General features: G+C 43.7%; 1 protein-coding gene across 5 annotated transcripts in view; it reads left to right on the forward strand.

Moving 5' to 3' along the window:
- The first annotated feature begins 1,406 nt into the window (after positions 1-1,406).
- Positions 1,407-13,365, forward strand: part of ATP13A3 (ATPase 13A3) — a 90,527-nt gene continuing 78,568 nt past the window's right edge. For 3 of the 5 annotated variants that reach the window (XM_066347838.1, XM_066347842.1, XM_066347843.1), the window contains exons 1-2: positions 1,407-1,489; positions 2,261-2,304. The gene's annotated coding sequence lies outside the window, so the exon portion shown is untranslated. Of the gene's footprint in view, positions 1,490-1,659; positions 1,723-2,260; positions 2,305-12,718; positions 12,814-13,365 lie in introns of those variants that run through there. The other 2 variants (XM_066347839.1, XM_066347840.1) reach the window with 2 other exon arrangements.

The raw sequence follows: 13,365 nt of genomic DNA on the forward strand, positions 1-13,365 counted from the left end.
AGGGGGGGGGTGCTGCCCAGATAAGGTGTCACCATACCTCGTGGATCAGGCACGGCAGACCTCAAGAGTCTGGCCATGTATTATGAACCAGAGCCTGAATGCTCCTGCCTCCAAGGAACAGTCCCAGTGCTATTCCTTCTCTCTCTTATGCTCAAGCAGCTAAGAATTCTGTTAGCAGCAAGGTATAATAACAATAACACCGATGTCTCGGGCGACGTAGATTCAGAGCAGAAAGATGGCTAGAGCCTGAGGCAGCAGGTACTGCTGGCTGAGCAGGCACTCGCGTCGCATAAAGGACGCGGCGAAAACCAATCTCACGATTTGTATATCCGGCCGGGGCCCTGCCCGGAGATAAATCTTCTACGGAGGGAAGTATTTAATACACATTCAGCACTGTCGGAAGAAACTCCTTCCCGCCGGAGACGGTTTAGTTGGCGCGTGGGAGTTTTCACTTGGTACGCCTCCCAGCCCGCCGCCCGAAGGCAGGCAGGGCGTGCCGAACCGGTTGTCACATGCGAATTATAGTAGTATTTTGTTTGTTTCTGGAGGGTAGGGGGTGCTGTTAAGAATGAAAGAGACCTGGATTGGGAGCTAGGATCTGGCTTCCCCTCCGTCATTTTAGCACAAGATTCCTTCCTGACCTTGACTCGAGGCAAGTCAGGTCTAGGCCCCTCACTGGTTCAGAGTTTACGTGTTCAAAGAACGAGGATTTGGACTATGATCTTGTCTTTGCACAGCCAGGTGGCAAGTTTCACCTCCTCCCGCCCCGCAAAAAGCCATCCTCTGTTAGTAACCTTCAACGCCCGGCTCTTTTGGAGCTCCTCCCCTATGCTTTCTTTTCCTCTCGGGCTTTGGGGGGCGCTAAAAAGGCGAGAGGGTGGGCGGGGCTCCCCATCGCCCCTCCCACCTCCGCTGGTCCCGCCCCTCCCATAGTCCCCTCCGCGCCCCTCCGCCCTCGGCGCTGCGTTGAGGCAATCACGTGATTTCACATCCGGCGCGGGAGTCCCGAGCTCTCGGCGCGCGCTCCCTGTCCGCTCGCCGGCTGTCCCCACGGCGTGATCCGAGCGCCGCCGCGGAGGGGAGGGGGGATCGCTACGTCGCTGGCGGGGGGAGGCCGTTTCCAAGTGCAGACCACCCCCTCCCCCGCCGCCTCCCCCTGCTGCCCTCCCTTGTTCTCGCTCTGCCAGGCTGCACGCCGCCGTCGCGGGCGCCGCAGAGGAGAGCTCGGACGCCCCTGAGCCCGGCTCGGCCCGGGTCCCGCCGCGGCGCCTCCCTCCCCTCACCCCGAGCCGCAGCGCGCGGCGGCGGCGGCGGCGGCGGCGGCGCCTCGAGCCCGAGCGACCCGCTGCCGCCGGCGCCCGCCGAGGGCGATGGGGCTGGGTTGAGGCGAGGCGGCGGCGGCGGCGGCGACAGCGGCGGGCCCCGGCCCCCGGTGGCCACTGGCTGCTCGGGCCGGGAGGCCGCCGAGGAGACGGCGCAGCGGCGGCCGGTGAGTGCTGCGGGCTTTCTCTGGGAGCCGTAGGGCAGGGCGAGCGGAGCGTGGAGCGGTGGGTGGTGGTGATGAGGGAGGTTGGAGGAGGCGAAGGGCATTGTCAGGGTTGCGGGTTCCAGGTGAATTGACGGTCGGTTTCCTCGGGCCAGAATTGGGCATCACTTCTTGGGGAAGGTGTGTGTAGAGTCGGGAGGCGATCTCGAAGACCGCAGAATGCCCGCCTGGGACAGGTGAGGTGACAGGGAGGGATCCGCGTTGTAGGTGTGAGGCCTGGTTTGGACACGCTGCTGGGGGGAGGGCGAGCATGTCTCGGGGCTTGGAAGTGGGATGGGGCTCCAGCCCTTTTCGAAAGTTCGGGAGATGGTGTGGTTGAAGGTAGAGGTATTGGCAGGGTGCTTGACGGGTGTCTGCGGGTACTGCCTGGAGGAATCTGGAGTTCGCCTTTAGTCACGGAGTAGCTACTTGCCAATCTCCGCATTTTACAGATAAACGAAATGAGGCCCAGAGAGGAAAAATGACTTTTGATTTGCCTGAGGCCTCTCACTTTGACTCTCATGGTGAGGACTAGAAAAACCAGGCCCCTTTCCTCCAATACTTAGTGGCTGCTCTCTTTAGGACCTTTCTTTCTCTCTATTCCCTTCACAAAGTTAGCTTCTGGATCTCCTTTTTGGGGGAACGGGATGATTTATGAATTGGATTGGTAATTGACAGTGGCTTCCCAGTTTTTAAAGGTTTTGTGACAGGTGTTTATCATTCCTCTTCCCGTAGGTCTAACAGGAACATCTTTGGATCTTGGTGTCTGGACATAGGAGGTATGAATCACATAATTAATTAATTTTAATCATCAGTGTCTTAGAGCTATATTTAGTGGTTATATTAGTGCAAAATGAATGGTGAACCTAGAAACAGAAACCAGTGTTTCCTACACATGGTTCTGAACCAAAGGAGAACATTTGTGTATGTAATGACTATTTTAGGTCTGTGAGTCAGAAGTTAGAATTTTAAAATGCAGAACGATGAACACTGTCTTGTAAAAGCTTTGTTGCAAAAGTGAAGGTGTTCTAATTTGATTGTCTTTTGAAGGGTGATTACATAGTTAAAATGTTTTACCTTTGGTTATAATTAAGCCTCTCTACCAAGGCACCTGTATTCATTTTGTTTCACTAAGAATGTAAGTGGCATTCTTTTCTCAGGAGGCTGGTTGCCTGGCTGAATAGGCTACAGTTGCCAAAATAAATGTATGTGGGCACCCCATTCTGGTTTAGCAACCCTTTTTAAAGGCAAATCAGTTCCTGGAAGTTGTTTGAAATAGTATGCCTATTAATAATTGTTAAGGAAACTTACTTTTGCTACTGTCCTTCGTTTTGCAATAGATCCTTGAAATTTTTTTATGTCATCCTTAGAACAACAAAGCTTGTTTTGGGTCAGGGGATTGGGTAGGAAAAGTGATGACACTAGTTGTCTAAATTTATAAATAAATAACAATATTAGGTAGCAGTTTATTTTGAAAATAAAGTTGAGAGTCTTCAATTTGATGTAGTGTTCAAATTATGTACACTACATAATTAGGAGGGCTAATTTTGTCCACGCCAACCAGGAAGCTTTATTTGGGGTACCTCTGGTAATTAAAAGTTTAATTTACAAATGTTTTTAAGATAAATAGCATAAATTTCTACATAGGAAAATAATTTTACAGTAGTCAGAGCAAAGCTCTGTAAACCTGAATGTCTAAACAGTATCTTTTGTTGAGTTTTATACTTGGTTCTGCTTATTAGATATTAGAACTAATTGACTTCTGCTGGTTTAGTTAGTCTTTAATACTTATCTTATTTAGGTAATATTAGTTTTCCATCTATGTCATGTTTCAAGAATAAATTCTTACGTGGATAATAAGTGTGTTACTGGCAGCTATGGCATATTGTAGTAAAAAAAGCCTGCACTTGGGAATCAGACCTGAATTTGCTTTTTGACTTTTTAATAGTTTGACTTTGACCAATGCTAATTAATAGTTACTAAGTTAGCTTACTGTATACTTGGCTTTGAAGTTAATATATACTTGACATGAAGTGTTTAACTTAAACCTCATTTTACAGATGAGAAAACTGAGGTTCAGGGATGTTAAGTTGCCCAGTCACATACAGTTAACCTAGTAAACCTAGAAATAGATACCTCTGGTCACATACTATATTAGAGAGCTAGGATTCTGGCTGTCTTCAAAGTCCCTTATACTATAAGTTGCTTAACTTCTGTTTTTCTTCTTCCTTTTTTTTTTTAATTTACAAAGAATACTAATACTTACCTCAGAGTTTTGAGGATTAGCTGAGAACATATGTAAGAAAGTAGCACTGTTCCTGTCATGTAATAAATAATTCCTTTTGCTTTTCCCTTCCATTTACTGAGTCAAGGTGTATCTGTAGAGCATGGTGGTTTTGCACCCAGTGTGAATGTAAGGTTTTAAAATGTGAATGTACTTTATACCTGAGGTTAATAGCAGTCCTAGGAGATGGGCTATGGTCAGTGATATGAGGCTATCCTATGAAACTTTTTCTTTATTCTGTATTTTTTCTCTGATGGTCTGGGTGATGATGGAAATAAGAACTTGATGGTGGAAATGACAACAAGGTGGTTGTAATTTCTAAAATCTTGGAAGACAAGTTGAATTTCAAAACGATCTTGGTTACTTGGTTTATCTTAAGCTGGATTCTGTTCACAGGTATACTTGGTAATCTAAACTAACTACTGTCTATAAGTATTAAATGGGAGACCTTGTGAATGGATCATAAGGTGAACAGGAGTTAGCAGCTGATCACTTATTAAAGACAACCTCTTAAGACAATTTAGAGTGGTAAGCTAAAAGAAGATATGTAGTATCTGACATCTACCTGACACATCATCAGAATGTTTATTTCAGCAATGGAATGTTTTCTGAATGTGCCATAAAGCTTCTTTGGTTAAATCTGGGTCCAAGAGATAGCTGACGGGATTTAGTCTTTGTTTTTAGAATGTAGGTAGTTTGAAATGAAACTAAGTATCCTATAGAGAGATGTCTGTAGTCATCAAAACCATGTTTTCATGAACTCACCTGGCTAGTCCAGGAAACATGCAGGAAGAAAGGAAAGAGTTATTAGGTTCTTACTTGAATTTTGTTGATCATGTTTTGAGAGTAAAGAAATAAAAGCCCTGGCAGGGTGGTTCTGTTGGTTAGAGTGTGTGCGGAAGCGTGGAGATTACTGGTAGATCCCAGGTCAGGGCGCATGTGGGAATAGATTGATATCCCTTCCTCTCTCACTAAAATCAATCAATAAAAATTTTTTTAATAATAAAAAATAGAAATAAAAGAGAATCAGAATTAGGGCACATATTTTGAGATTTAGGTAAAAAAGTAGAAGGTTCTGGGCCTATTGAAAGAAAAAAGGATGCTATTTTTAAAAAGAATGCCCTAAAGTTAATGGTAATTAATAATTATAAAAGTTATGAGTTAAAAAACATTTGTATTAGTGATTAAAAATAGATGTAATGGAAAATGGTAATTGGAAAAAATGACCCCTGTTATAATAGTTAAGAATGATTTCATGGTAATCAGTAAGAAGGGGGAAAATGGAATGAAGGAAAGGGAGAGCTGTTCAGATCATCAAATGTCTGAGAGAGAGGAAAATTGAGGATGGGGATTGGTGAAAGTCCCATAGAGCATTTCTCCGGGGAGAATTGCCCAACACCAGATCTAGTAACATCTTTGACCCAAAGGCTCATAGTGGGGCCTTCGCTAGGTCTGAGATGGTAAAACATTAACTCAAATAGCAAACTTTAAGACTGCCAGATTAAAAAAAAGGATTTATGTGTTACATCTTCCTAAGGAAGTAGAGAAGCCATATTAGACCTATGGAAACAGAGTTCCTTCGAGACCCGTTTCTTTTAAGGTACAAGTGAAAATGCATCTTTTTACCGCTTTCTGTCAACCAAAGGCCACGATACTAGTATAAACTGAGTGCAAGACTACCCTATGTTGGAAGTCTATTTATGTATGTGAGATGAGGTGAATTGAGTTGCAACTAATCTTTTAATCAAAATTCTTTCTTTTGTTGACTCTTTCACTTCTCTATATACGTCACTTTTAAATCATCTATTGGCATTCGAATACTAGTTAGATAAATTAAATTTCCAGGAAAAGTGAGTTAACTGCGTTAACTGTGTAAAGTAGCATTTTCTGATTACATGATGTGGGACTTGCTAATGTCTGTGGAATCTTTCTCAGAAATTTTAAATAAAAATAATTATAACTATTGCATTATATGAAAGACAGTTCTAACCTCAATGATAAGTTAGATTAATTGACTCCTTTTTTTTTCAGTTTTATTTTTTGACAAAAGAATTAGTGATTTGGACATTAAAGAGGTATGAGATTGCTGAATGGTCATAGGTAGGTCATAGACTAGGCATCCCCCCTTTTTAATGTGCATGTGTGAGAGAGAGAGAGAGAGAGAGATAGGCAGGAAGGGAGAGAGATGAGAAGCATCAATTTGTAGTTGTGCTGCTTTAGTGTTTCAATGATTCCTTCTCATATGTGCCTAGACTGGGGGGCTCCAGCCAGGCCAATGACCCTTTGCTCAAGCCAATGACCAATGACCTTAGGCTTCAAGCCAGCGACCTTTGGGCTCATGCCAGCAGCCATGGGATCATGTCAACGATCTCACACTCAGGTTGGAGACGCCTGAGCTCAAAGCGTCATGAGCCTGCATCCTGCATTTAAGCCAGTGACCTTAGGGTTTCAAACTTGGGACCTCAGCGACCCAGGTCAACACTTTGTTTACTGCGCCTCTACTGGTCAGGCAGACTAGTTCCTTCTTTTTACAGAAAAGGTAACATATCTGGAGAGATAATTGGTGCTACTAAAATATCTGGGATTAGAAGCTTTCTCTTAGTTGGGTATTATTTTTTCTCTTGCCTTTATTTTGTACTCTATTAATGGCATGTCTCAAAACTCAATGTATATGTGTTTTATTTTTGCCTACCGAGAACCACCTTCTTTTTTTTTTTAATCTTTCTGAAGCTGGAAACGGGGAGAGACAGTCAGACAGATTCCCACATGCGCCCGACCGGGATCCACCCGGCACGCCCACCAGGGGTGAAGCTCTGCCCACCAGGGCCCCGAGAACCAACTTTTAAGGGTTGCTTTTGATTACTTAACAGACTTCTATTACATATTTAGTGTATTTTAAAATAAGTCATGGGCCTGACCAGGTGGTGGCGTAATGGATAGAGCATCGGTCTGGGATGCTGAGGACCTAGGTTCAAAACCTCGAGGTTGGCCCTGGCCGGATGGGTCAGTGGTAGAGCGTCGGCCTGGCGTGCAGGAGTCCCAGGTTCGATTCCTGGCCAGGGCACACAGGAGAAGTGCCCATCTGCTTCTCCACCCCTCCCCCTCTCCTTCCTCTCTGCCTCTCTCTTTCCCTCACACATCCAAGGCTCCATTGGAGCAAGGTTGGCCTGGGCGCTGAGGATGGCTCTGTGGCCTCTGCCTCAGGCTCTAGAATGCCTCTGGTTGCAACAGAGCAATGCCCCAGATGGGCAGAGCATCGCCCCCTGGTGGGCATGCCGGGTGGATCCCGGTCAGGCGCATGTGGGAGTCTGTCTGATTGCCTCCCCGTTTCCAACTTCAGAAAAATACAAAACAAACAAACAAACAACCCCCCCCCCCCCCAGGTTGCCAGCTTGAGCGCGGGCTCATCTGGTTTGACAAAGGCTCACCAGCTAGAACCCAAAGTTGCTGGCTTGAGCAAGGGGTCACTTGATCTGCTATAGCTGCCCCCCCCCCCCCAACAAGACACAAATGAGAGAAAAGCAATCAATGGTAACTAAGGTGCTATAACAAAGAATTGATTTGATGCTTCTTATCTTTCTCCCTTCCTGTCTGTCTGTCTCTATCTGTCCCTCTCTCTTGTCTGTCAAAATAAATAAGTCATGGAATAGCTTCTGCGTAAGTGTCGATTTTCTATTTTTTTTCTATTTTGGTGGAATAGATTGAAAAATACTTTAGTTTTTAACTTACTTTGATATTATGACAAGTGATTGGGTTCCTAATTCTTTCTGATCTAAAGAGCTGAGTAGGGGCTTTGGGTCTAACTTCTCACTTAACGTAAGAATCTTGTCAAAATTACTCTGGAAACAGCCCTTTAGGAAGGCACCAGTTTGAAAAATAGTTAACTGATAATATTGTTTTTCAATTCCAATAGGCAGTTTTTCCTCTGGCTTTTAGAACAGGTTACTTTTTTTTGGTGAGCTGTATTGTAATCAGCTGGGTAGGCTACAATTTGACAGGGACCAGGTTTTTAGGTTGGCTGAGGAACAGCACATTTATAGTCTCCACTGCATGTTTACTGTGGTTCAACGATGTAAGGAGGCATCCTGTCTCCAGTATTTAAAGTTTTTTTCCTCTCTTTTTTCCCTGTAGCACAGATAGTGAATGGGTGTAATTAAATATGTATGTGATGTGATTCCACATTGTGAAAAATGGATAATGAAATTAGGTATTTATGGAAATCTATCTCTCTAGGGTTATACCGAACAAAGAACCTAGCATAATTAAAAAGCTAAGGAATAAAATTGGGAATATTGGGGAACTGTTGGTACTTTCTCTAATTCCAGGTTGATGTTCAGCTACTTTCAGTCTTTTTGTATTTTTCTGAAGCTGGAAACGGGGAGAGACAGTCAGACAGACTCCCGCATGTGCCCGACCGGGATCCACCCGGCACACCCACCAGGGGCGAAGCTCTGCCCACCAGGGGGTGATGCTCTGCCCCATCCGGGGTGTCGCTCTGCCAGGACCAGAGCCACTCTAGCGCCTGGGGCAGAGGCCAAGGAGCCATCCCCAGCGCCCGGGCCATCCTTGCTCCAATGGAGCCTTGACTGCAGGAGGGGAAGAGAGAGACAGAGAGGAAGGAGGGGGTGGGGGTGGAGAAGCAAGTGGGCGCCTCTCCCATGTGTCCTGGCCGGGAATCGAACCTGGGTCCCCTGCACGCCAGGCCAACGCTCTACCGCTGAGCCAACCGGCCAGGGCCACTTTCAGTCTTTTTAAGAGCTGTCTTCCTTACTGCTAGCAAAGTCTTCATTATTTTTAAAAAATCGCCTGAACTGTGGTGGCACAGTGGATAAAGCGTCGACCTGGAAATGCTGAGGTTGCTGGTTCAAAACCCTGGGCTTGCCTGGTCAAGGCACATATGGGAGTTGATGCTTCCAGCTCCTCCCCCCTTCTCTCTCTCTGTTTCTCTCTCTCCCCCTCTCTCTCCTCTCTAAAAATGAATAAATAAAATTAAAAAAAAAATCTTAAAAAATCATGTAAGTTGTTAATGTTTTTCATGAAATTTAAAGTATCTGAATTTAAACATCATTTTTGAGATAACATAGTAAGAAAATACAAGTCATTTTTTTTAGCAGGAGAGGCAGAGACAGAGAGAGGGACAAACAGACAGGAAGGAAGAGAGTTAAAAAGTATCAATTTTTTTTGTTGTGGCACATTTATTGTTTATTGATTGCTTTCTCATATGTGCCTTGACCGGGGCTATAGCAGAGCGAGTGACCCCTTGCTCAAGCCAGAGACCTTGGGCTCAAGCCAGCGACCTTTAGCTTCAGAAAGCTAGCAATCTTTGGGCTCAAGCCAGCGACCATGGGGGTCATGTCTATCATCCCATTCTCAAGCCAGTGACCCCGAGCTCAAGCTGGTGAGCCTGTGCTCAAACCGGCAACCTTGGGGTTTCAAATCTGGGTCCTTTGCGTCCCAGGCCAATGGTCCGATCCACCGCGCCACAGATTGATCAGGTAGGAAATACCAATCTTCTTAAAAAAGACATTATGGTGGCTAAAGATGCTGTAGGAGAGGACTTGGTGGATTAAAATGTAGGTTTAAGAGCCATTGACAGGTTATTTTGATTCCACCCTCATCACTTACTAGCTCTGCAGTTTGGATCAACTCAATATTTTTTTTAGGTTTTTTACTTGCTGAATAGAGATAATAAAACCTACTTAAGTATTGTGAGGATAAGAGGTTCAGTAAATGGTAATTAACTATTTGTTGATAATGTTTAACATATTATTCAAAACAAATTGTGTGTATGAGAGAGAGTGTGAGGGGATGTGATTGAGGATTGCCTTTTTTTTTTTAAATGTGTAATTCAATAGGATTTTATGTGCCTTATTTTTATTTAAAAATAATGATTAATGAAATGTGTCTATATCTTTCCTTTAAAAAGAAGACTTGAAATTTTATTTTACTTCTGTGGCTTTTAGATTTTCTTTAAATGTGGGTTACAGGTTTTTCATAGACCAAAGATTTTTCATTCATCCCTAGATTTTGCTTTAGCTTCTTAAACCATCAATTTTTAAAAGCTTATTTATAATTAATTTTTGTTTATGATTTCCTAATGTTTCTCTCTCTCTCTCTCTCTCTCTTTTTTTCTTGTATTTTTCTGAAGTGAGAAATGGGGAGGCAGAGATAGGCTCACGCACAACCCGGATCCACCCAGCATGCCCACTAGGGGGAGATGATCTGTCCATCTGGGGCATTGTTTGGTTGCCTCTAGCTCCTGAGGTGGAGGCGATGGAGCTGTCCTCAGCACCCAGGCCAACTTTGCTCCTGTGGAGCCTTGGCTGTGGGAGGGGAAGAGAAAGGTAGAGAGAAAGGAGAGGAGGAAGGTTGGAGAGGCAGATGGGCGCTTCTCCTGTGTGACCTGACTGGGAATCAAACCTGGAACATCTATACACCAGGCAGATGCTCTACCACTGAACCAACTGGCCAGGGCCCTAATATTTCTCTTTAAAAATGATTTTTTCTGGCCCTGGCCGGTTGGCTCAGTGGTAGAGCGTCGGCCTGGCGTGCAGGAGTCCCGGGTTCAATTCCTGGCCAGGGCACACAGGAGAAGCACCCATCTGCTTCTCCACCCCTCCCCCTCTCTTTCCTCTCTGTCTCTCTCTTCCCCTCCCGCAGCCAAGGCTCCATTGGAGCAAAGTTGGCCCGGGCGCTGAGGATGGCTCCATAGCCTCTGCCTCAGGTGCTAGAATGGCTCTGGTTGCAACAGAGCAACGCCCCAGATGGGCAGAGCATCGCCCCCTGGTGAGCATGCCGGGTGGATCCCGGTTGGACGCATGCGGGAGTCTGTCTGACTGCCTCCCCGTTTCCAACTTAAGAAAAATACAAAAAAAAAAAATATTTTTTTTAAAAATTTTATTTATTCATTTTTAGAGAGGAGAGAGAGAGAGAGGGAGAGAGAGAAACAGACTCCCATATGTGCCTTGACCAGGCAAGCCCAGGGTTTCAAACCGGCAACCTCAGCATTTCCAGGTCGACACTTTATCCACTGCACCACCACAGGTCAGGCAAAAAATTATTTTTTCTTATATTTTCCCAAGCCCATGAGATAGAATTCTTATTTACATGCCAACTGTAATAATATAATTTAGTTTACTAAATAAAGTATGAAGTACTACAGGTAAGTTGCTTACTATTGTCTGGAGCACTTAATTATTTGAAAGACTAGAATAACCTAGCAAATTCTTAGTTGAAATAAATTTTTATTTCATGGATCCTTTTGATACGAAAATATACTTTTTAAATAGTTATCACCACTGTGTTAGAGTCAGTTGATGAATAATTTTGAGCCCAGCCCTTCATTGGTTGTTTTCTATTCAGTTTTTGATAAGAATAGAATAAATTGCTTCATTTAGTTAGGTTCAAAAACCCCTTAATGTGTTGTTTTCCCTGAATCCTTTCTTGTCTCTGGTGCAGCCCATTGAGACTGACCCTCACCTCATGTTTCATTAAAAGTTGTGGCAACTACCAATTATTTTAGTGCATAAGGGTTGTTTGTGATCTTATAGGTAGTAGGAAAGGAGGCTTGGTTAGTGCTTCTTGATTATTCATTTAGGATTGTATTGGCACATTTAACTGTTCAATACTATTTCTGTATGCGCTAAACACAGGACTAGATTCTGGGTATGTGTTGAATGAGTTCAGTTACTATTACTATGGTTAGCACAGCACCCAAATTCACTGATTAAAAAAAATCTTTTAACAGTAGATTACAGAATGACTACAGAAAGTGAGAAAGTTCAGATTTCTATAATGGTTATACCATGAGAAAGGCCAGCAATTTAAAATGCTGTTTTTGTTTTTAAGAGAGACAGGCAGAGAGAGACAGACAGGAAGGGAGAGAGATGAGAAGCATCAGCTCTTAGTTGCAGCACTTCAGTTCCCTGATTGCTTTCTCATAGGAGCCAATGACCCCTTGTTCAAGCCCGTGACCTTGGGCTTCAAGCCGCTGACTATGGGGGTCATGTCTATGATCCCACGCTCAAGCCGAATGAGCCTGTGCTCGAGGTGGTGACCTTTGGGTTTTGAACCTGGGTCCTCAAGAGTCCCAGGCTGACACTCTATCCACTGTGCCCACCCCCTGGTCTGCTAAAGTGCTGTATTTTTTAAATATTTGTTAAATGCAGATGTTAAGGGCTTTGTACTTCCTTCCTATGCTGAATCAACATGAGTGGGTTTCAAATTGGGAAAAAGAAATAAAGTGGAACAAAAGACTAATTCACATAATTTTAAAAAGTTGATCTAAGTGCCTATCAGTTTTAAGTGTAAATTTGTAGAATTGTAATTTTTGTACAGAATAGTTTCCTAGTGATTTTGTGCCTTGTGTTTGGGTCTTTATGATGTCTGAGAATGAAATGTGAAACACTCTGTAGAATATATCATAAGTAAAACTAATTTTTCTTTCTTGCAAACATAATAATCCTGAAGTGAACTGTGATGGGTATTAAAAAAAATTAAATTTTTGGTTTGCTATTAATAAGAAAAATGAGCATCTCTGGGATCTTTGTGTAACTCCTTAACAGACTGAAGAGATAGAAGTATAATTCTCCTGAAAGTTTTCTTTTGTTCCTTTCTCTTTTATTCTTTTCTACTCTTTCCTGTCCCCCATTTCTCACCCCACCGTCTACTCATCCTGGCCCTTTTCTACCCTGCTGCTCTCTTTGTTACTTATTTATTTACACTATTACTTTTTGTTTCAATATGCAACTGTTAGTGTAATCTTTTTGAATAGTTTAATCAGCAACTTTTTTATAGTAATATGCTTTTTTTCCCCTTTTTTTTTCTTTTTTAAAGATTTTTAGAAAGGGAAGAGAGAGAGAGAGAGAGAGAGAGAGAGAGAAAGAGAAGGGAGGAGGAGCAGGAAGCATCAACTCCCATATGTGCCTTGACCGGGCAAGCCCAGGGTTTCCAACGGGCCACCTCAGCGTTCCAGGCTGATGCGTTATCCACTGCGCCACCACAGGTCAGGCCTTAATCAGCAATTTAAACTCCATGCATACTACCAATAGTGCATTTTACTCAGCTGAAATAGACAATATTATGAACAGTTGCGACCAACTTTGAGCTTGTGCATCAAGCACGCAGTGACCACAGCATCAGGATGGTCACCTGCCAATAGCAACAATAGCTTCATCTAAGGTTCATCCTGCTTTTAGCTGTGCTAAAATGTGAAAGTATGAATCTTAGAATTAGTGAATATTTAAGTTTCAAAGACCATCTTTTAAATTGCTCTTTGAAATGCCAAGCTGCTAGGGATTTGGATTAATAACATTACAGTTTAGAACAAGGGTCCCCAAACTACGGCCCCGGGGGCCACATGCGGCCCCCTGAGGCCATTTATCCCGCCCCCACCGCACTTCCGGAAGGGGCACCTCTTTCATTGGTGGTCAATGAAAGGAGCACATTGACCATCTCATTAGCCAAAAGCAGGCCCATAGTTCCCATTGAAATACTGGTCAATTTCTTGATTTAAATTTACTTGTTTTTTATTTTAAATATTGTATTTGTTCCCGTT

The sequence above is a fragment of the Saccopteryx leptura genome, chromosome 8 (genome assembly GCF_036850995.1).
Source record: "Saccopteryx leptura isolate mSacLep1 chromosome 8, mSacLep1_pri_phased_curated, whole genome shotgun sequence".
In the NCBI taxonomy this organism is placed as follows: Eukaryota; Metazoa; Chordata; class Mammalia; order Chiroptera; family Emballonuridae; genus Saccopteryx; species Saccopteryx leptura.